Below are 24,501 nucleotides of genomic sequence, written 5' to 3' on the forward strand. Positions count from 1 at the left end.
GCCTCATGCACACGACCGTTGTTTTGGTCCGCATCAGAGCCACAGTTTGATGGAGGCAGAAGCAGCCCCAGGATAATGGAGGACATTACAGAAAAATACTGACTTGTATGCTTGTGAATGAAGCACATGTGCTGACCTTATTATTATTATTATTTTTTTTAAAGCACCATTAATTCCATGGCGCTGTACATCCATCTGGGGTTACAAAGAATTACACTGTAAACAAGAAACTATTAACAAACTGGTACAGAGGGGTAGAGGACCCTGACCGAAAGAGCTTACAATCTATAAGGGAAGGGGAGAACACAGTAGGTGAGGGTATAGGCTGTTCTTGTGGCTGTGTGGTGCAGGATGCTCATTGCAGATGGTAGGCTTTCCAAAAAAAGGTGGGTTTTCAGGTTACTCTTGAAGTTTTGGATGTTGGGGGAGAGCCTGATGTGTTGGGGTAGTGAGTTTCAGAGTAGAGGAGAGGCCCGTGAGAAATCTTGTCGATTGTGTGAGGAACAGCTGAGAGGAGAACTTAGAAGGAGGTCCTGTGAGGATCTGAGATTATGTGTGGGGATGTATCAAGAAAGCAGGTCCAAGATGTAAGGAGGGGACAGGTTGTGGATGGCCTCATTTTTAGTTGTAAGTATTTTAAACAGAATTTTCTGGGCAATGGGGAGCCATTGAAGAGATTGGCAGAGGGGGGATGCAGAGGAGAAAGGAGGGGAGAGGTGGATTATCCTAGCAGCAGAGTTGGGAATAGATTGGAGGGGAGTGAGAGTGCTTAATGGGAGGCCACACAGGAGGATGTTGCAATAGTCCAGGTGGCAGATGACGAGAGCATGCACTAGTATTTTAGTTGACTCAGGTGTGAGGAAGGCGCGAATACAAAAGATGTTCTTAAGTTGGAAACGGCATGTGGAGGTGAGCGTTTGGATGTGTGGCTTAAAGGACAGGGCAGAATCCAATGTTACCCCCAGGCAGCAAGCCTGTGAGACTGGAGAATGTGTTGTGCTATTAACTGTGATGGACAGGTCAGGTAGGGGGGGCTAAGTGACATGGGGGAAAGACAATGAATTCCATTTTCTCTATGTTGAGTTTTAGGAAGCGGGATGAGAAGAATGAAAATATTGCTGACAGACACGCTGGGATTCTGGATAGAAGGGATGCAACATCTGGGCCGTCATCAGCATAGAGGTGGTATTGGAAGCCATGGGACTCTATGAGCTATCTTAGGCCTTCCTATGTAGCTGTGCAGTCTCTCTTTGTCTGTCTTGATCTCCTCAGCTACTGATCACTCCTCCCCATCCCCTCCCCATAAACTTGCATTGACATGTGTAATAAGATCCTATTGCAGTGACTATCCATCCTGGGTGGGTAAAAAGGCATTTTTCAAAGTGAAAAGCAATTAGCTATGTTCGTGTCTGTGTGTGAGAAGGAGTGGGGTCAACAGCTGATAATATGAGAACCACAAATTTCAGTGATTTCTCACTAATTAAAGTTTCTTGTTGTCTCTTGTACTATTGATGTATGCAAATTTGTGTGAAAAGTTAGTGACCATTTAAAGGGGTTGTCTCATCTCATTGTTACTAAGGCTAGATGAGACTAAGCCCCTTACTTGGAAGCAGCTTGCTGTGCTATGCTGTTTCCATAGCTCCCATTTACTTCACTGATACAGCACAGGCCTGCTCCGCTTTTTCCCAGCCATCTGGTGGTCAGGGCTTAGTCTTATCTCGCCTTAGGCCTTAGTAACTGTGAGATGAGACCATCCCCTAAATGCATCATGATAGTGCATGGGACAAGTGATAGGCTAAGTAGGCAGCTGCTTATAGTACCAATAATCTGCTTTTACATTTTCTATTTGCAATCATTTACTCTAATTTGCCTATAATGTTGTAGATATATATATATATATATATTGGGAAAAAACTTCACATACTTGAGAGAAGAGTGCATTCTTTAGCCTCAATTTAAAGAATTAGTCCAATTGGAATCGTTTATTGTTATTATACAAAAAAAAAACTGCAAAAAGCATGTGTGAACCCAGCCTGAGCTATTAAGACACAGTTCTGTACTTTTAGCAGTAATTCCAATGAAAAGGCTTCCTACCATCTGCTATGAAAAAGCTGTTTTAATGTTACACAGTTTATGCAGCTTAATTAGTGTAAATGATTTCTTTAGAATACAAACTCAATATTTAGAGGTTAATATTCAATTATGTTACTAGGTGCATATAAAAATATGTATATCTGACTGTATATGTCCTGTGTAGAAAATATATCAAATACAATAATTTCATTGGCAGAAGTAATCACAAAATTGCACAATGACTGAGGATAGCTGAGGCGTTAAGGTTTTGGGTAGATGGATAAGCCTTGCAGGCGGCACCGGGATAATCCGCTGTGATTGATGAGCCCGGCTAGTCACATGACAGAAACATCCGTCAGGCAGTGGGTGATTTGACCAGAAAAGCACAGGCTCATGACATCATTTCACAGCGTGAAGTCTACAATTGTTAATTCTAGAATAACTAAAAACTTGGGGTATCTCTCACATGAAATACATCATAACTAAGCCAATCACTTTATTCTTTATTATGAGATGGACATCGTATTGTAATAGTTTATATATATATATATATATATATATATATATATACACACACACACACACACTCACCTAAAGAATTATTAGGAACACCAGACTAATACGGTGTTGGACCCCCTTTTGCCTTCAGAACTGCCTTAATTCTACGTGGCATTGATTCAACAAAGTGCTGATAGCATTCTTTAGAAATGTTGGCCCATATTGATAGGATAGCATCTTGCAGTTGATGGAGATTTAAGGGATGCACATCCAGGGCACGAAGCTCCAGTTCCACCACATCCCAAAGATGCTCTATTGGGTTGAGATCTGGTGACTGTGGGGGCCATTTTAGTACAGTGAACTCATTGTCATGTTCAAGAAACCAATTTGTAATGATTTGAGCTTTGTGACATGGTGCATTATCCTGCTGGAAGTAGCCATCAGAGGATGGATACATGTTCTCATTCTGTTTACGCCAAATTCGGACTCTACCATTTGAATGTCTCAACAGAAATCGAGACTCATCAGACCAGGCAACATTTTTCCAGTCTTCAACAGTCCAATTTTGGTGAGCTCATGCAAATTGTAGCCTCTTTTTCCTATTTGTAGAGGAGATGAGTGGTACCCGGTGGGGTCTTCTGCTGTTGTAGCCCATCCGCCTCAAGGTTGTGCGTGTTGTGGCTTCACAAATGCTTTGCTGCATACCTCGGTTGTAACGAGTTGTTATTTCAGTCAACGTTGCTCTTCAGCTTGAATCAGTCGGCCCATTCTCCTCTGACCTCTAGCATCCACAAGGCATTTTTGCCCACAGGACTGCCGCATACTGGATGTTTTTCCCTTTTCACACCATTCTTTGTAAACCCTAGAAATGGTTGTGCGTGAAAATCCCAGTAACTGAGCAGATTGTGAAATACTCAGACCAGCCCGTCTGGCACCAACAACCATGCCACGCTCAAAATTGCTTAAATCACCTTTCTTTCCCATTCTGACATTCCGTTTGGAGTTCAGCAGGACCACCCCCCTAAATGCATTGAAGCAACTGCCATGTGATTGGTTGACTAGTTAATTGCATTAATGAGAAATAGAACAGGTGTTCCTAATAATTCTTTAGGTGAGTGTATACACTGCTCAAAAAAATAAAGGGAACACAAAAATAACACATCCTAGATCTGAGTTAATTAAATATTCTTCTGAAATACTTTGTTCTTTACATAGTTGAATGTGCTGACAACAAAATCACACAAAAATTAAAAAGTGGAAATCAAATTTTTCAACCCATGGAGGTCTGGATTTGGAGTCACACTCAAAATTAAAGTGGAAAAACACTACAGGCTGATCCAACTTTGATGTAATGTCCTTAAAGCAAGTCAAAATGAGGCTCAGTAGTGTGTGTGGCCTCCACGTGCCTGTATGACCTCCCTACAATGCCTGTGCATGCTCCTGATGAGATAGCGGACGGTCTCCTGAGGGATCTCCTCCCAGACCTGGTTTAAAGCATCTGCCAACTCCTGGACAGTCTGTGGCGCAACGTGACGTTGGTGGATAGAGCGAGACATGATGTCCCAGATGTGCTCAATTGGATTCAGGTCTGGGGAACGGGCGTGCCAGTCCATAGCATCAATGCCTTCATCTTGCAGGAACTGCTGACACACTCCATCCACATGAGGTCTAGCATCGTCTTGCATTAGGAGGAACCCAGGGCCAACCGCACCAGCATATGGTCTCACAAGGGGTCTGAGGATCTCATCTTGGTACCTAATGGCAGTCAGGCTACCTCTGGCGAGCACATGGAGGGCTGTGCGGCCCTCCAAAGAAATGCCACCCAAACACCATTACTGACCCAATGCCAAACTGGTCATGCTGGAGGATGTTGCAGGCAGCAGAACGTTCTCCACGGCGTCTCAAGACTCTGTCACGTCTGTCAATTGTGCTCAGTGTGAACCTGCTTTCATCTGTGAAGAGCACAGGGCGCCAGTGGCGAATTTGCCAATCTTGGTGTTCTCTGGCAAATGCCAAACGTCCTGCATGGTGTTGGGCTGTAAGCACAACCCCCACCTTTGGACATCGTGCCCTCATATCACCCTCATGGAGTCTGTTTCTGACCGTTTGAGCAGACACATGCACATTTGTGGGCTGCTGGAGGTCATTTTGCAGGGCTCTGGCAGTGCTCCTCCTGTTCCTCCTTGCACAAAGGCGGAAGTAGCGGTCCTGCTGCTGGATTGTTGCCCTCCTACACGTCTCCTGATGTACTGGCCAGTCTCCTGGTAGCGCCTCCATGCTCTGGACACTACGCTGACAGACACAGCAAACCTTCTTGCCACAGCTCGCATTGATGTGCCATCCTGGATAAGCTGCACTAGCTGAGCCACTTGTGTGGGTTGTAGACTCCGTCTCATGCTACCACTAGAGTGAAAGCACTGGCAGCATTCAAAAGTGACCAAAACATCAGCCAGGAAGCATAGGAACTGAGAAGTGGTCTGTGGTCACCACCTGCAGAACCACTCCTTTATTGGGGGTGTCTTGCTAATTGCCTATAATTTCCACCTGTTGTCTATCCCATTTGCACAACAGCATGTGAAATTGATTGTCACTCAGTGTTACTTCCTAAGTGGACAGTTTGATTTCACAGAAGTGTGATTGACTTGGAGTTACATTGTGTTGTTTAAGTGTTCCCTTTATTTTTTTGAGCAGTGTATATACACTCCTGATCAAAAGTTTAAGACCACTTGAAAAATGGCAAAAAATCATATTTTACATTGTTGGATCTCAACAAGGTTCCAAATAGAGCTTCAACATGCAACAAGAAGAAATGAGAGTGAGACAAAACATGTTTTGAGCATTTAATTGAATGAAAACAACAAATAAACTGAAACAGGCTGTTTTTCAGCTGATCAAAAGTTTTGGACCACATGCCTTTAAAAAGCCAAATCTGTGCAAAGATGTGGATTCATTGTCATTTTCTGTCAGGTAGTCACACGTTGTGATGGCAAAGGCAAAAAAACGCTCCCTTTTTGAACGTCATCAGGTTGTTGAACTGCATAAGCAGGGTCTCTCACAGCGCGCCATCGCTGCTGAGGTGGGACGCAGTAAGACAGTAATTTGGAATTTCTTAAATGATCCTGAGGGTTATGGAACAAAAAAGTCAAGTGGAAGACCCCAAGAAATTTCATCAGCACTGAGCCGGAGGATCCAATTGGCTGTTCGTCAAGACACTGGACGATCCTCGACCCAACTTAAGGCCCTTACTGGTGCTGACTGCAGCCCCATAACCTGAGACTGAAGGGCTTCAAAAACAAAAAACTTCTTAAAAGACCTCTTCTCCTTGAACACCACAGAACTGCTCGTTTGGACTTTGCAAGAGAGCACCAAACATGGGGCATTCAAAGGTGGAAGAAAGTTTTATTCTCTGATGAGAAAAAAATTTAACCTTTATGGTCCTGATGGTTTCCAACATTACTGGCATGACAAGCAGATCCCACCTGAGATGTTTTCTACGCGCCACAGTGGAGGGGGTGCCATAATGGTCTGGGGCGGTTTTTCCTTCAGTGGAACAATGGAGCTTCAGGAAGTGCAGGGGCGTCAAACGGCCGCTGGCTATGTCCAGATGTTGCAGAGAGCATTCCTCATGACTGAGGGCCCTCGTCTGTGTGGTAACGACTGGGTTTTTCCACAGCACAACACTACAGTACACAATGCCCACCGGACAAGGGACTTCTTTCAGGAGAATAACATCACTCTTTTGGCCCATCCTGCGTGTTCCCCTGATCTAAATCCAATTGAGAACCTTTGTGGATTGATGGCAAGGGAAGTTTACAAAAATGTACAACAGTTCCAGACAGTAGATGGCCTTCGTGCGGCATTCTTCATCACTTGGAGAAATGTTCCCACTCACCTCATGGAAACGCTTGCATCAAGCATGCCGAAACAAATTTTTTAAGTGATAAACAATAACGACAGAGCTACTCATTACTGAGTTCATGTTTGAAAGTTGGATTTCTGTTTTGGGGGGTTTAGTTTTTTTTTTGGAGGTGTGGTCCTAAACTTTTGATCAGCTGAAAAACAGCCTGTTTCAGTTTATTTGTTGTTTTCATTAAATTGAATGCTGAAAAAATGTTTTGTCTCACTCCCATTTCTTCTTGTTGCATGTTGAAGCTCTACTTGCAACCTTGTTAAGATTTAGCCATGCTAAATAAGATTTTTTGCCATTTTTCAAGTGGTCTTAAACTTTTGATCAGGAGTGTATATATTACTAGGGGTCTACGATGCCTCCTTGAAAGAAACAAGATTCTCTGTTGGGAGATGTTTATGCTATATGCAGGGTCAGACTGGCCAACCAGCATACCAGAGGATCCTCAATTGGGCCCAGGCTCTGATATCATAATAGGCCCCAAAGATTCAGGAGAAAAGAGCCCATTTCTCTCCGTTTGGAGATATTCACCTGCCACTAGGGTCTATTTCTTTGGTTCAAAAACAAATTAAGGATAGTGGTTGAGAATCATTTATTCTGGTGGGCCCCAGGAACCCCAGTCCGATACTGGCTATATGTGTTTGTAAGGGTGGGTTCACATCACGTTTTTGTCATACGTTAAACGTACACAAAAAACGTATAAGTTAATGGAGTTCCATTGTAAAAAAAAACAAAAAAACATATATGTTGTCGTATAAATTTTTTTGCAGGACTCTGCAGGATGGAAAAGCATAGTATACCACACTTTTCCATCCTGCAAAGTCCAGCAAAAAATGTATACATTACTGTATATATTTTTTTCACAATGGATCCATTATATGTTTTTTTGTGTACGTTAAAAATATGACAAACACGTGATGTGAACCCAGCCAAAGACGGCACGAAATGCCCTTGTCTCTCTTACAAGAAAATCCTGGTAACCTTTAACAAGTTATACGGTACCAATTATGTTTTGTTCAAAGGATTACTTTTGACCTTGTTGTAGTGGTATCTTCACCTAAGTTGAACTGTTGGACTGCTACAATTGAGGGCATGTTAGCTTTACACTTTATTATATGCAGAGGCGTAACTATAGGGGAAGCAGGGGAAGCGGCTGCTTTGGGGCCCTGACCCCGAAGGGGCCCATCCAGGAGGAGGAGGACTAAAAGATTTTGTCAGGGCCCCCTCAACAGTATTACACAATGAAATTATATACAGTGACAGTACAGACAGCGTATAAAACGGATGGAACAGCTGCCAGGCCTGGTCTGAGAGAGCGATCTTTACTAGCCACAGGAATGGGGGCGGCATGAAAGGAAGGGGTTGCGAAAAAATTACTGGGGGAGGGGGGCCCCATTCAAAAATATGCTGTGGGGCCCAGTCATTTCTAGCTACGCCACTGATTATATGCTAAGTGTGCCATAATGACAGCACAATGTACTATATGTCATGTGATGCACCATGTTATGTTCCTTTAACCTTCCCGGACATCTGCCATATAGGTACAGAAAATATCAGGTCTGTAAAGAGCTGAATGGGTCACAGGCTTCTCCAAATTAGTTTCTATAGAAACTTAGGGCCTTCTGAAGGGTCACTGGCCTGCTATAGTATGGTCCCTATTAAGCCCTGCCAGTGATTTCTCCACAGATTGCAACTGCAAGTAAAAAGAGACCAAAAAGTCATACATACTCCAAAATGGTATCCATAAAAAATACAGACCGCCCCACAAGAATAAGAGTCCTTACACAGTTCTGTAGATGGAAAGATAAAAAACATATTGATGTTAGAATATGGCAATAAAAAGAAAAAAATTCAGTTTTCTAAATCATAAAAAAATATATAAATTTAGTATCAGTGTAAGTTTACTACCCTGCAGATTTTGTTAACACGACGAAAAGTAAGGGTGGATGTATCTGTATTCTAAGTTCACAGTTCGGTTAGCACTTAATGCATCCTCCAGTGGAAGCACAAACATCTGTATTCCCATGGATTAACTGCAGGTCCCTGCAAGGTCAAGACTGGCCTCAGGTTGGAAGGTTTCCTGTTCAGCATATTCTGTTCGTGCCCCCATATTGTTTTCCTTTTTACTATAATAATTTTTTTGATTTTTTTTTTCATTGGATAGATATTCTCTTCTCTGGTCTGTTTTATGAGAAGTACATTTTACACTTAGGCCTTTTATATATTGATGTTGAATCAAGATGTTGACATTGAGCAAGGTGTTAGGTTTTATATTATTTTTACATCTAGTACATTTTTCAAAGTGGTGACACAGATTAATGATAACCAAATAAAAAGAAAATTTCCTATGCTGCTTCATGACCTCTGAAAACAGAGTGTTGTCATGTTATCTTCTGCATTAAATAAGGGCAACACTGTTAAACTGAAGGTCCCAGTACAAGGGACTTAGTCACCAAAAGATCATGAGCAGCAACTTCTTTCATTCAGCATCTTTATTGGGCTTATGCATCCTTTTTATTACATTTTCTCTGTTTATCTCCTATTTTATGAGCATGTCATTTTTGTTGACTCTCCAATCTCCACTCATACTTAAACAAAATCCTTTCAGCTTATTATGAGGGTAATATGAGGGCAGTATTGTATGAAAGTAGTTACTGTACCTTCTTGAATTACTGTATGTGTGTGGTTTGTTATGCATTAAATTATTATTATTATTATTATTATTTTTTATTAAAGGGCCATTCATTCCATAGCGCTGTACATATGAGTAATACAGACAATTGCACTAATCATAAACAAAACGAGTTACAAACTGGTACAGAATGAGAGAGGGCCCTGCCCTCGAGGGCTTACAATCTACATGGTATGGGAGAAGGACACAGTAGGTGTGGGTGAAGTTGGTCATGGCGGTATAGAAGCAGCAGGGTCACTGGTTGTAGGCTTGTCTGAAGAGGTGGGTTTTCAGGTTTATTTTGAAGGATTCCACTGTAGGTGAGAGTCTGATATGTTGGGGTAGCGAGTTCCAGAGTATGGGGGATGCGCGGGAGAACTCTTGGAGGCGATTGTGGGAAGAGGCTCATAAGAGGACAGGAGAGAAGGAGGTCTTGTGAGGATCGGAGAGTGCGTGTTGAGATGTATCGGGAAAGTAGCTCAGAGATGTAAGGAGGGGAGAGGTTATGGACGGCCTTGTATTTATTTGTTAGTCTTTGAAGTGAATTCGCTGGGCAATGGGGAGCCAGTGAAGGGATTGGCAGAGGGGAGAGGCAGAGGAGTAATAGGGTGAGAGGTGAATTAGTCGGGCAGCAGAGTTGAGGATAGATTGGAGGGGTGCGAGAGTGCTAGATGGAAGGCAACAAAGGAGAGTGTTGCAGTAGTCTAGGCGGGAGATGATGAGGGCATGTACAAGCATTTTCGCAGATTCAAAGTTAAGGAAAGTGCGGATGCGAGAGATGTGTTTGAGTTGGAGGCGGCAGGTGGTGGAAAGGGCTTGGATGTGCGGTCGGAAGGAAAGGGCAGAATCTAAGGTCACTCCAAGGCAGTGGACTTGGTTGACCGGGGATAGTGTGCAGCCATTGATCGTGATAGATAGGTCTGTTGGGGGGGTTTAGCAAGATGGGGGAAAGATGATGAATTCTGTTTTATCCATGTTAAGTTTTAGAAAGCGAAAGGCGAAGAAGGATGATATAGAAGATAGACATTGTGGGATTCTTGATAGTAAGGTGGTGATGTCTGGACCAGAGAAGTAGATTTGTGTGTCGTCAGCATAAGAGTGATACTGAAAGCCATGGGACTCTATGAGCTGTCCCAGGCCAAAAGTGAAGATAGAGAAGAGCAGGGGTCCTAGGACAGAGCCTTGTGGGACACCAACAGAGAGGGAATGAGACGAGGAGGTGGTGCGGGAGTGGGAGACACAAAATGTCCATTCTGTGAGGTATGATGTTATCCAGGAGAGGGGCCAGGTCAGTGATGCCAAGAGTTGAGAGAGTTTGCAAAAGAAGGGAGTGGTCAACAGTGTCGAAGGCAGAGGACAGGTCAAGGAGAAGGAGGACAGAGTATTGTTTCTTGGTTTTGGCTGTTAGTAGGTCATTGGTGACTTTGGTAAGGGCAGTCTCTGTCGAGTGGTGGGGTCGGAAGCCAGATTGTAGGTGGTCAAATAGGGAGCAGGAGGAGAGGTGAGAGGACAGTTCTGAATGGACATGTTTTTCAAGTAGCTTTGAGGTATACGGAAGAAGTGAGGCAATAACTGGACAAAGCAGATGGGTCAAGTGAAGGCTTTTTGAGGTTGGGTGTAATGGTAGCATGTTTAAAAGCAGAGGGGAAGACACCAGAGGTTAGTGATAGGTTGAAGAGATGAGTTAGGGCTGGGATAAACACTGTGGTGGGGTTAGGGATAAGGTGGGATGGGATTGGGTCAAGTGCACAGGTGGTCAGATGAGATCTGGAGAGTAGAGTGGAGAGTTTTTCTTCTGTAATGGTGGAGAAGCGGGTTTTGGGAGAAGAGGACAGAGCAGTTGTGTAGAGGGTCAATGGGGACTGTGTACTGAAGCCTTCTCTGATGTTGACTATCTTTTGTTTGAAGTATTTAGCAAAGTCCTCAGCTGAAGTGAGAGGAGAGGGTGGGGGCACTGGGGGACGGAGAAGGGAGTTAAAAGTGTTAAAAAGTTATTTAGGGCTGTGAGCCAGGGAAGATATGAGAGATGAGAAGTAGGCCTGTTTTGCACCAGCGAGTGAGGATTTGAATATGAGGAGGGATTGCTTGTATGCAGTGAAATGATCTTTAGAATGGGATTCCTTCCATCGCCGCTCAGCAGCCCTGGAAGCTTGTCTGAGTTTTTTGGTCAGGTTGGTGTGCCAGGGTTGTCTGTTAATTTTTCGGGTTTTGTTGTGTGTGAGGGGGCGACAGTGTCCAGAGCTGTACTTATTGTTGTGCTATATAGGGTGGTGGCAGCATCTGGGTCTTTTTTTTTTAATCATGTATGTTGTATAATGTGATTTTGTAATAAAGGACATAATTCAGTACCAGCGGTCTGGCATTTTCTATGTAGGTTGTCTATTTATATGTATTGCCATAGGCTAGTTTAGCACTTTAATGTGTATTCAATTGATGGTTGCGTTATCTATTTTGGTAGTGGGTCTTGGAGGGAACAGATGGTAAAGAGTGGAAGAAGAGAGTCAGAAAGCTAGCGAAAGTCGAGATGTTTAAGGTTCCTCCGGGGGTGTGCTAGTGTGTGCACCGGGAGGAGCTGCAGAAGAGACCAATTAAGAGAAGGTAAGTAGGTTGTGGTCGGAGAGGGGGAGAGGCGAATTAGAAAGGTTAGATAGGGAGCAGAGGCGGGTAAAGATAAGATCCAGAGTGTGACCATCTCTGTGGGTGGGAGCTGAAGACCACTGTGATAGGCCAAAGGAGGAAGAGAGTGACAGGAGTTTAGAGGCGGCCGAGTGGCAGGTGTCAATAGGGATTTTAAAGTCACCCATGATGATAGTGGGGATGTCGGCAGAAAGAAAGTGTAGTAGCCAGTTGTTAAAGTGGTCAAGAAAGATGGTGGCTGGGTCTGGGGGGGCGGTAAATGACGGCTACCTGAAGGTTGGAGGGAGAGTAGATGCAAACAGAGTGTACTTCAAATGAGATGAGCGTTAGTAGTGTCCCGAATAGTTCGCCGGCGAATAGTTCCCGGCGAACATAGCTTGTTCGCGTTCGCCGCGGCGGGCGAACATATGCAATGTTCGGTATGCCCCCTATTCGTCATCATTGTGTAAGCTTTGACCATGTACCTCACAGTCAGCAGACGCATTCCAGCCAATCAGCAGCAGACCCTCCCTCCCAGACCCTCCCACCTCCTGGACAGCATCCATTTTAGATTCATTCGGAAGCTGCATTCTTAGTGAGAGGAGGGACAGTGCTGCTGCTTATTTAATAGGGAAAGCGTTAGCTAGGGCAGTGTTCTGTGTCCACAGACTCATCTGCTGTAAGGACAGCATCCTGACAGCACCCCAAAAAGCCCTTTTCAGGGCTGGTACATCAGTCTGCTTTTTATATATATATATACTGTATATATATATATATATATATATATATATATATTATATATATTGCAGTTGACTGCCCGTGTGTGAGAGGCTGCAGGCTCACAGACTGTACTGTGTGCACACCATTCATACAGGGTGTCACAGTCAGTACCTTGCAGATAAAAAAAGTCAATTTATAATTTTTTTTTTATATAATCGCAGTTGCCAGACAGTGAGAGGCTGCAGGCTCACAGACTGTACTGTGTCCACTGGCCAGGCCACCAGTCATACCGTTAAAGGGTGTCACAATACTTTGCAGATAAAACTAAAGTCTATTTATTATTTCTCTGTAATAAATATAATCGCAGTTGCAAGCCAGTGTGTGTCAGGCCCACACAGACTGTACTGTGCCCACTGCCCACACCACTTATGTAGGGTGGCACAGTACCTTGCACGCATACTACCACTTATCTAAAAAAAAAAATGACAGGCAGAGGCAGGCCACCCCGCAGGGGCCGTCGTGGTGCTGTGATTTCCACTGGCCCTGGAATAATGCCCAGTGTTCAGAGGCTACGTACCCTGAACCCGAAAAATTCAGAGAAAATAGTTGACTGGCTTACACAGGACACCCAATCTTCAACAGCTTCCGCTAAGAACCTTGACGCACCATCCTCCTCCAGCTCAGCTTCGGTCACCTGCTCTCAAGTTACCACTCTCCCGCCCGCGGCCACCACCACCACTACCACTACCACCACAGCCACCACAGCCGCTTCACCTGATCCGTCAGAGGAGTTATTTACACATCAGTTGGATGAAATTAGAGATGCGCAACCATTATTGCCAGAGGATGTAGATAACAGGGATATGTCTTAGTCAGGCAGGATTACACACATGGACGTACAGTGTGATGATGATGATGTTGTACCCGCTGCTGCTTCCTTTGCTGAGGTGTCAGATACAAGTGAAGTGGTTGATGATGACGATGTGTCCGTGGATGCCACGTGGGTGCCTGCTCGAAGAGAAGAAGAAGAGGGGGAAAGTTCTGAAGGGGAGACAGAGAGAAGGAGGAGACGAGTTGGAAGCAGGGGGAGATCGTCGCAAGGAGCTAGTGGCACAGTCAGACAGCATGTATCGGCACCCGGGGTCAGACAGACAGCACGCCAATCAACGAATGCTGTTGCCACCACCAGAATGCCGTCATTGCAAAGCTCAGCAGTGTGGCATTTTTTGTGTGTGTCTGCCTCTGATAACAGCAATGCCATTTGCAACCTATGCCAAAAGAAACTGAGTCGTGGGAAGTCCAACACCCACCTCGGTACACCTGCTTTGCGAAGGCACATGATCAAACGCCTATGGGATCAACACATGAGTACAAGCAGCACACAAACTGAAAGCCGCCATCCTCCTCCTGGTCCAGCATCTTCAGCCACGTCAACCACTGCTGTCCTCCTTGCCCCCTCTCAACCATCCGCCACTCCGTCTCTCGCCTTGAGCAGTTCCTGCTCATCTGCCCACAGTCAGGTGTCTGTCAAGGACATGTTTGAGCGTAAGAAGCCAATGTCACAAAGTCACCCCCTTGCCCGGCGTCTGACAGCTGACTTGACGGAACTCTTAGCCCGCCAGCTTTTACCATACCAGCTGGTGGAGTCTGAGGCCTTCAAAAAATTTGTCGCTATTGGGACACCACAGTGGAAGGTACCCGGACGAAATTTCTTTTCAAAAAAGGCAATCCCAAACCTCTACTCAGTTCTTGAAAAGGAAGTCATGGCATCTCTGGCATACAGTGTTGGGGCAAGGGTCCATCTGACCACTGATACCTGGTCTGCAAAGCACGGTCAGGGCAGGTATATCACCTACACTGCGCATTGGGTCAACCTGCTAACGGCTGACAAGCATGGAATGCGTGGCTCTGCAGCGGAGTTGGTGACACGGCCACGACTTGCATGCAGGCCTACTGCCACATCCTCTACTCCTCCTACTCCATCCTCTTCGATAACCTCCTCGGCTGAGTCATCTTCTGCTGCGGCGTCTGGCTGCACATCAACTGAATCCCCCCAGCTCCCCAGGGGCTATTCCACATCCCGGATACGACAGTGTCACGCTGTCTTGGGGTTGACTTGCCTGAAAGCAGAGAGCCACACCGGACCAGCACTCCTGTCCGCCCTGAACGCACAGGTGGATCAGTGGCTGACCCCGCACCAACTGGAGATCGGCAAAGTGGTGTGTGACAATGGAAGCAATTTGTTGGCGGCATTGAATTTGGGCAAGTTGTCACATGTGCCGTGCATGGCACATGTGTTGAATCTCATCGTACAACGCTTTGTGTCTAAGTACCCAGGCTTACAGGATGTCCTCAAGCAGGCCAGGAAGGTGTGTGGCCATTTCAGGCATTCCTACACGGCCATGGCGCACTTTTCAGATATCCAGCGGCGAAACAACATGCCAGTGAGGCGCTTGATTTGTGACAGCCCGACACGTTGGAATTCAACACTCCTAATGTTCGACCGCCTGCTCCAACAAGAAAAAGCCGTCAACGAGTATTTGTATAACAGGCAAGGAATCCCAGCTGCTGTGTCTTTGTGAATAAGCTTCTTTTTATTTTTTCATGAAAGTAAAGAGTCCTACAACCAGGACGCTTTTCGGCATGCAAGCCTTTCTCAACAGGTACATCCAAAAAGAAAAATCAAGTCATATATAGCATATAGTACCGCCCATTTAGGGACGTCTCCACCCATTCTGGAGGGTGGTATTCAATCAATAATCAATCAACTAATGAAACAAAGTGAAATAAAGTAACATATGGCTGAGATTTGTTTTCTACCTTATTGAACAATGTAAATGTCCTTTTTCGTCATAAGGCTGAGGTCTAGAGAAAATGCATAAGAAATGTATATTAACCATTTATATTAAACATATTGGTCTGTTTATAAGAACCTTACAAATGTGTGACGTCATAGTCCCTGTTTAGACCCCTTGGATGCAGTGTATCCAGAGTATGTATCCAAAATTCCTCTCTTCTAAGGAGAAGTCTTTTGACATCACCTCCTCTTCTAGGTCTCTTTACCTGTTCCAACACTTGAAACCGCAACTGTGCAATGTTATGTTTGAATTATTCAAAATGATATGGGACCGGTAACATGAGTTTTTTGTCCTTATATCGGATTTATGCTTACTAATCCGATCCCTCACTGCCTGCATTGTCTCACCCACATATAACAGGCCACAAGGACATTTAATAAGATATATTACATTTGCTGAGTCGCAAGTGAAGTTTTTTCACTTGCGACTCAGCAAATGTAATATATCTTATTAAATGTCCTTGTGGCCTGTTATATGTGGGTGAGACAATGCAGGCAGTGAGGGATCGGATTAGTAAGCATAAATCCGATATAAGGACAAAAAACTCACTGTGAAGGCAGTCGAAGGTACCCGGCCTAAATTTTAGTACTACAGAAAATACCACTCATATCGGGTGTGACAGTAAATTGCACGGCGCAGATGCAGTGACCGTGGATTAAAACAAAGGGGCCAGCGTTTTTTTAACCATCTCCCCGTTCGAAAAATCTATTCAATAAATGGACCCCAATTGGGGACGTAACAGGGATTAAACTGATGAGAGTAGTACTACAGAAAATACCACTCATATCGGGTGTGAGAGTAAATTGCACGACGCAGACGCAATGACCGTGGATTCAAACAAAGGGGAGGGAGCCAGTGTTTTTTTAACCATCTCCCCGTTCGAAAAATCAATTCAATAAATGGACCCCAGATTGGGGACGTAACAGGGATTAAACTGATGAGAAGAGAACTACAGAAAATAACACTCATATCGGATGTGAGAGTAAATTGCATGGCGCAGACGCAGTGACCGTGGATTCAAACAAAGGGGAGGGAGCCAGCGTTTTTTTAACCATCTCCCCGTTCGAAAAATTAATTCACCTTTCGGGGACCCTTGGTGTTGTACGTGGCTGGGTGGAGGAAGAAACCTTCAATGACATCAACGGGACATGGCTAGCTTGGTATCCAACCTTGTGCAAATGGGGAGTTTGTGGTTGGGCAAATGGACTGTTTGCGGTTGTTTGCGGTGCATTAAAAGGAGAGTTTGGTCTGTCAATGTCTGTGAAGCGGGCGTAAACCTTACACTACCTGATCGATACAACATCATACCTGATCGTATACACACACTGGATGTTTTAAACCACGTTGTTCAAAAAAAATTAGAATTTAAATCCACTATATGAGAGTGCAGCAGTGGAGGAGGTGTCAGAGGGTGTCAGCCATGTTTCTGTGAGACCCAGAAAGGAAAGTTTTTGAAAGATAAAAAGTTCATGAATGTAGGATAGTTTGTTACAGACAGAGCGTGCATTCCATAATGCTCCTGCAAGAGTAACCAAAGGAGCAGGGGTTTAGAGGAATGGTTATTAGGTTTAAGGGGTTGTAGAAATTTGTAGAAGGAGATTTGTAGTGTGACCTGGTGATAGTGGGGATTTGCTGAGGGGGGCCTGGATTTGGAGAGATATCACCAGCCATAAGGAGTAAGAATAGTGATAGAGGTATCACTATTTTTCTACAGAAAATTCACTGTAAATTTTCTCAAGAAGAGGAAGAAGAAAGGTTAATTAATTGTGTGGATTTAAATACTGGACACAGATGGTAGAAAATGTACAAATGCCAAGACACCAACAAAATACTTGTCTATGTATTTCTATTGTGGTCAGCTGTATTAGATATTCATTGCATGGAATTATTTTATATTAATCAGTGGTCGGAACTTCATGTATAAGTGTCAATGCTCAACTAATTAAATTTTTTAATTTGCTTTGTTTTTATTGTAACAGATGTAACGTAAAGAAGAGATCTGTACTTGTAGGCAGAGTTATGAGTCAGTGTTAGTACTGGTGATTAGTGATGGACGAAACATCGGCCGGGACGGTTCGCGAACGTGATCGCGATCAAATGTTCGCGAACAGCAAGTTCGCGGCGGGCACCAATCACTTTAATGGCAGGCGAACCTGAAAAACCTTCAGCTAATATTTGCAGCCACCAAATACTTAGTAGAAGTGTACAAATAGTCCCATAACATAGACAGTCACATACTGGAGGGGGATAAATGAGAAAAATTCCAACAAAAAATATGTATCTTAATCAGGGGACATTTTTATGTGTCTTAAAGGGAAATTCTCTGAAATGTGCCCTGTTGGAGCCTAGAAACATTTTATTTTTGGGCACAGGAGTACGGGCCTTAAAAAATAGGCATTCACCTAACATAAAATAAATTCTGATTATGTGGCTTGAGGTACATTATGCGGTCAATGGATAAAAATTTTACTGTAGTCCACTGGACTACAGGCCCCAAACATTAGGCATTCACCGGACAGAAAATATCAAGTGATTATATGGCCAGAGGTATATTACACGGTCAATGGATATCAATTTTACTGCAGGCCAGTACAAATACAGGTCAAATACATATGTTTAAAAGATCTAAAAATATTAAATTGGATTAAAAACATGGCAAATAAAATTCCCCCTCTTGAAAAAAGAACGTGATCTTCACTGGTGTTGAATTCCTCAGAGGCCGCAACAATTATTCATTCAGCGTACATAAAAGAACAAGTAAGTATGTGGCTGGAGGTAGATTACACAGTCATTAGATATCAATTTTCCAGCAGGCAAGTGTACTACAGGCCACAAAAATTATGCATTCAGCGTGCATAAAAGAACAAGTAAGTATGTGGCTGAGGGTTTATTACACGGTCATTGGATATCAATTTTCCACCAGGCCAGTGTTCTACAGGCCACAAAAATTATGCATTTAGCATACATAAAACAACAAGTAACTTTGTGGCTGGAGGTAGATTATACACGGTCATTGGATACCAATTTTCCAGCAAGCCAGTGTACTACAGGCCACAAAAATTATGCATTCAGCGTACATAAAAGAACAAGTAAGTATGTGGCTGAAAGTAGATTCACGGTCATTGGATATCAATTTTCCAGCAGGCCAGTGTACTACAGGCCCCAAAAATTATAAATTCAGTGTACATAAAAAAAGAACAAGTATGTATGTACCTGGAGGTAGATTACACGGTCATTGGATATCAATTTTACAGCAGGCCAGTGGAATACAGGCCCCAAAAATTATGCATTCAGTGTAAATAAAAGAACAAGTAAGTAAGTGACTGAAGGTAGATTGCACGGTCATTGGATATCAATTTTACAGCAGGCCAATGTACTATAGGCCCCAAAAATTATTCATTAAGCGTACATAAAAGAACAAGTAAGTATGTGGCTGGAGGTCTATTAGATGGTCAATGGATATCAATTTTACTGAAGGCCAGTACAAATACAGTTCAAATACATATGCTTAAAAGAACTAAAAATATAGAATTGGATTAAATACATGGCTAACGAAATCCCCCCTCTTGAAAAAATCCCTAATGATAATAGTTGAAACACCTGGTCGTCACAGCTGTTAAATTCCTCCAAGGCCCAAAACATTAGGCATCCACTGGACAGAAAAGCCTTTTATGCTGCTATTTTTACCTAAGACAGAGACCAATAATTGCTCTGGGTGGTGGCGGATATTTGTGGTCTGGCATGAGGAAATTCAATTAAATGTGGTCGTCATAGGTGTTGAATTCCTTAGATCCATGCCTCCTTCAATTTTAGAAATGTAAGGTAGTCCACACTGTCGTGAGCTAGACGAGTGCGCTTATCGGTCACGATTCCCCCTGCTGCGCTGAATGTCTTTTCGGACAGGATACTCGACGAGGGGCAAGCCAACAGTTCCATGGCAAATAGTGCTAGCTCTGGCCACAGGTCAAGCCTGCACACCCAGTAGTCCAGGGGTTCCTCGCTTCTCAGAGCTTCGACATCAGCCGTTAACCCAATTAAGTCGGACACCTATCAGTCTAGGCGTTCTCTGAGAATGGTTCCAGAGGGTGGCTGTTGATGGGTCGGCTGCAAGAATGATCTCATATCCGAAGTGACCAACACATCTTTAAACCGCCCTCTTCTTGCATGCGCTGTTGGATTGGTACCCGCAACTGTTTCTCTGTGAGTGGAAATTCCTCTGCCAGCGCCAGCAAAAGCAGAATGCAGCATTTCTCGAAGCAAAGCCTGAAAGTTATGCATTCTGACAGCCCTCTGTAATGCTGGTTACATGTCCGCCATTTTGTTTTTGAACCGGGGGTCTAAGTATGTTGCCACCCAGTACTGGTCCTTGCCTTTTATGCTTTTTATACGGGGGTCCCTCTTCAAACACTGGAGCATGAAGGCCCCCATTTACACTAAACTGAAGCGGTGGAGTGGCCCGGCTCCTGCTCATCATGCAAGATAATGTCGTCCTTGGTCTCATCCCCACAGCCAGCCACGGACAACACCAGGGATCCCAGAAATGTTTAAAGCATGCTCTTCTTGCTCCTTCTCCGCCCCGGCACCATCCTCCTCTGACTCCTCTTCAGACTCCTCTTGACTTGTCTCAGATGGAATAGCCTCCCCTGGGAATTCATCCAGCATTGTGACTTCCTCATCTTACTGCTCCTGCTCCTCGACGGCTTGATCAATGACACGATGCAATGCACGCTCCAGAAAGAAGGCATAAGGTACAATGTAATTGATGGCACCCTGGCTGCGACTGACCAGTTTGGTGATCTCATCAAAAGGCCGCAGAAGTCTGCATGTGTCATGCATGAGCAGCCACTGGCACAGCGAAAAAAAAATACAAACTCCCCAGAACCTGTCCTGCTGCAGAGTTCGTACAGGTAGTCGTTAACTTCATGTTTCTGCTGGAGCAGCCTATCAAGCATATACAAGGTAGAGTTTCATCACATCGGGCAGTCACAAATCAGATAGAAGTTCAATGCAAATTTTCCAATACGTTGCCTTGTTGGTTCTAATTGCAGCGAGTCCCAAAGTGAAGTGGATCCTTATTCACAAAAACAGTACATATATAAAGAGGGGCCGCGCAAGATTCCAAACCAATAGAACTGATGTGCATCTTCCACCAACTTTCAGCAAGCACACACTAGCTTCGTTAGACGTAATTGAAAGAAATGCCTAACGAAGCTAGTCTGTGCTTGCTGAAAGTTGGTGGAAGACGCACATCAGTTCTATTGGTTTGGAATCTTGCGCTGCTCCTCTTTATATATAGTCACAAATCAGATGTCTGACCGGCAGGTGGTGTTGCCGCTGAACGTCAGCAAGGTGAGCCATGGTCGTGGTAAGATCTTCTAAAATGTTCAGATATTGCCGCAAGATGTCCTGGACCCCGGGGTATTTGGCGACGAATAGCTGCATGACTAAGTTCAGGACGTGTGCCATGCACAGCACGTGTGTCATTTTGCCCTGTTTCAGTCTGCTCAGCAGTCTGGCACAGTTGTTGCACACCACTTTAAAAACTGTCAAATTGAGCGGGGTTAGCCACTGATCTGTCTGTGACCGCAAAGCTGAAAGGAGTGCAGGACCATTCTGGCTCTTGGATTCCAGGCACAACAGCCACAGCACAGCATGGCAACATCTCACCTGGCATGTCGAATAGGTTCTGGGGAGCTTGGGGGGCGCAGCGTAAGAGGCGGTAGCAGTGGAAAAGGAGGAGTCAGCCGACGAGGAGACGGAAGATGAAGTAGGAGGAGGAGAAGGAGAAGAAGAGGAAGGCCCGCATGCAATCCATCGAAGTAACACCAATTCCACAGGGTGCCACGGGTTGCATGCTTGAAGGCCGTCAGAAGGTTCACCCAGTGGGCAGTAAAAGTTATGTACCTTCCCTGCCCGTGTTTGCAAGAACACGTGTCTGTAGTCAGATGTATCTTGGCACCGACACTGTGTGCCAGAGATACATTCACTTGCCGCTGAATATTGCCATATAGCTCCTGCATGCCCTTCTGGTAGAAATATTTCCTTACGGGGACCTTCTATTGCGGTGTGCCAATGGCCACAAATTTTCTAAAGGCCTCTGAGTCCACCGTCAGCTGTTGGGCAAGAGGGTTATCCGGCGTCATCATCTTTTTTTGCTTGAACAATTGGGCCATGGAAGACACGTTAAAAAAAGCTCACACTGCGGAGCCATGTGCCGGCGTCCTGGGAGCACCAGATGTGACCGTGCATGGTGGATGGCTCATTCCAAATACATTTGCAGTCTACTTTTTGCCTCCTGTGCATTGTAAGTTCTGCCTGCTTCTCCTCCTTCTCCTCACTATCTGCTGCTCTGTCTCTCCCTCTGAACTCCCCAACTCTTCCTCTCTTGTGGGCACCCACGTGACGTCCATAGACACGTCATCATCATCCCCTTCACCACCACTGACATTAGATGACATTAGAAATCTCGGAGTAGGCAGCAACAGTGGGGACCACCCTCCTTGGGCTGATCTGGGTACTGTCCTCAGACTGCCGGGTGGCGACCGTTGATACCTCCTCTTCCTGATCCGATGTCAAGAATGGCTGTGCATCGGTAAGGTCTTTAGTGGATGGGAAAATAATTCCTATGACTCGAGCAGAGGGGATATGATGGTGGTGGTGTGTTTGAGGTTGCACACAGCAGAGAGTGAAGTGGATGCAGATAGAGAGGATGAGGAGGGTGCAAAAGTGGAAGGCTGAGTGAGCCACTTAACCAAGTCTGGTGCGTCCTTTGACGTAATCGCACGCACCTTCTGCAACTTCCCACTTAGGGTCCGGCCTGGTGCACCTGCCTGACCCCTACCACCCCTGCGGAATGGCCTGCCTCTTCCCCTCCCTGTCATTTTCAAAATGACCCTGTGACAAAAGTACCTATAGAAGAGCAGTAATTGTGGAGGAAGGTATATAACACTCCTGCTTCAATCAATTTTTTGGGGGGACAACTGGTATATCACACCAGTAGAAATTATTTGTTCCAATGGCGTTTGTCACAATCTGAGGCTGCGGTAACTCAGCAAAACCGCAAACAAATGCTGCACTACCTAAATGCACTATATAGAAAGTGGAATATTGGTATATAACACCCCTGCTTTAATCAGTTTTGTTAGGGGGCAACTGGTATATCACACTAGTAGAAACTATTTGTTCCAATGGCGTTTGTCACTCTGTGTAGCTGAGGTAACGCAGTAAAACCGCAAACAAATGCTGCACAACCCAAATGCACTATATAGAAAGTATATGATTGGTATATCACACCCCTGCTTCAATAATTTTTTTGGGGTGCAACTGGTATATCACACCAGTATAAATTATTACCAGTATAAATTAAATCAAAGTGAGTTTCCGGATGAATTGATTTAGATCAACAAAAAGTTCAAAAGGATCTGGTTCGTTGGTCGGGCAAAAAGAAAGGCTTTTGCTCAGTAGTTGGATCTCGTCCGAATTTAACACATGTTTGGAAAGGTTAAAAATGCCTTTGTCTCTGGCCTGCTCTGTAAGATCTATAGGTGAACAATCTTTAGTTTGGGTACAGGATGGATTTAGTTACGGCCTGGTGACGATAGGCATGTCTCCTTTTCTATTGTTGTTTCACCGGTATCTGAGATGTGAGATTATTATTAACCAACCACTTTGGATATATACTATACTATATATATATATATATATACTATATATATGTATTTTTTTCTCTCACATACCCTTTTTTTCTAACGAAGACCCCTGAATGGGCCTGTTTGCCTATATTTTGCCTATATTTCCCATATCCCGATTCTCTGATCTATTAATCCATTTATTTATTTATTACCTATTTTTATCTATTATAGAGTTTGATGATTGTCACCAACATTCTATGAATTATTTATTTCCATACTTTTAAATTCATTGGGCAATCCGTTAAGTTCCAAATACTCAAAATAGGTGCATATATATACATATAGTGCTTTTACCCCTATCTTCCTAGCCATTTGCTGACAATAGCCCCACACACATATATATATATATATATTTACGCAGTTTATTTTTTTCATATACTAATTTTTATTTTTAATTGAATTTTTATTTTTATCTATATATTTTTATTTCCAATTTTCATTTATTTTTTATTGACAGGCAAATATATATTTTTCCATTCTTTTGGACTAATTATCTTCGATATTGCCATATGTAACTGAATGTATTGCCAAAAAATGTTTACAAAAATATTTATAAACCTGCCATCTCTTAGGCCGAGTTCACACGAACGTGTGTGACCCGTGCCCATGCTGCGGCCCGCAAATTGCCGGACGCAATGCACGATCGCCGGCCATAGGTCAGCCGCATCGGATCGCGGACCCATTCACTTTAATGGGTCCGCGATCCGCCCGTTCCGCAAAAAGATAGGACATGTTCTATCTTTTTGCGGAATGGAAGTACGGGACGCAACCCCATGGAAGCATTCCATAGTGCTTCCGAGGGGTCCCGTTCCGTGCGGCCATTCCGCAATTCCGGATTTGCGGACCCATTGAAGTGAATGGGTCCACATCCGTGATGCGGAATGCACACGGAACTGTGGCCGTGTATTGCGGCCCGCAATTTGCGGGCTGCAACACGGCCACGGATCACACACGTTCATGTGAACTTGGCCTTAGACTGACCACCTAGAAGGCATGTTGAGTGGCCCCTACACCACTCTTAAAAAGTCAAACACTTCCCACGTAGTTTAGATTTATCATTTACTATTTATTTTTTCATGCAAACTAGTAATATAACCCTCTAGGGGGTCTTTGTATGGTGATCCGAAATGCGCTCCACCGAATATTGATGGGAAGTTTCGATACTCCCGGTTCCACAACATATTGAGTGTAAAATATCATCATTGAATCAGACATCTGGTTCTTGCCTATTAAGGGACATTGCCCTTCATCCCTGTTTTATCCCATATATTTGCCTGTTAACTGACACAAGGGAACGGTTAGCGTTCCACTGAACCTAACCGGAAGTGATCTCACTTCCGTCCTCGCTGTTAGTCTAGTCCCATCGCTAGTTATATCTCCCAACAGTTATCCCCCTTTAATAGAGGTAGCGGACAACATGTCTATATATATGTGTTTTTCCACATTTTTTGTACAGCACCGATATGT

This window comes from Bufo bufo, chromosome 1, assembly GCF_905171765.1.
Source record: "Bufo bufo chromosome 1, aBufBuf1.1, whole genome shotgun sequence".
Classification (NCBI taxonomy): Eukaryota; Metazoa; Chordata; class Amphibia; order Anura; family Bufonidae; genus Bufo; species Bufo bufo.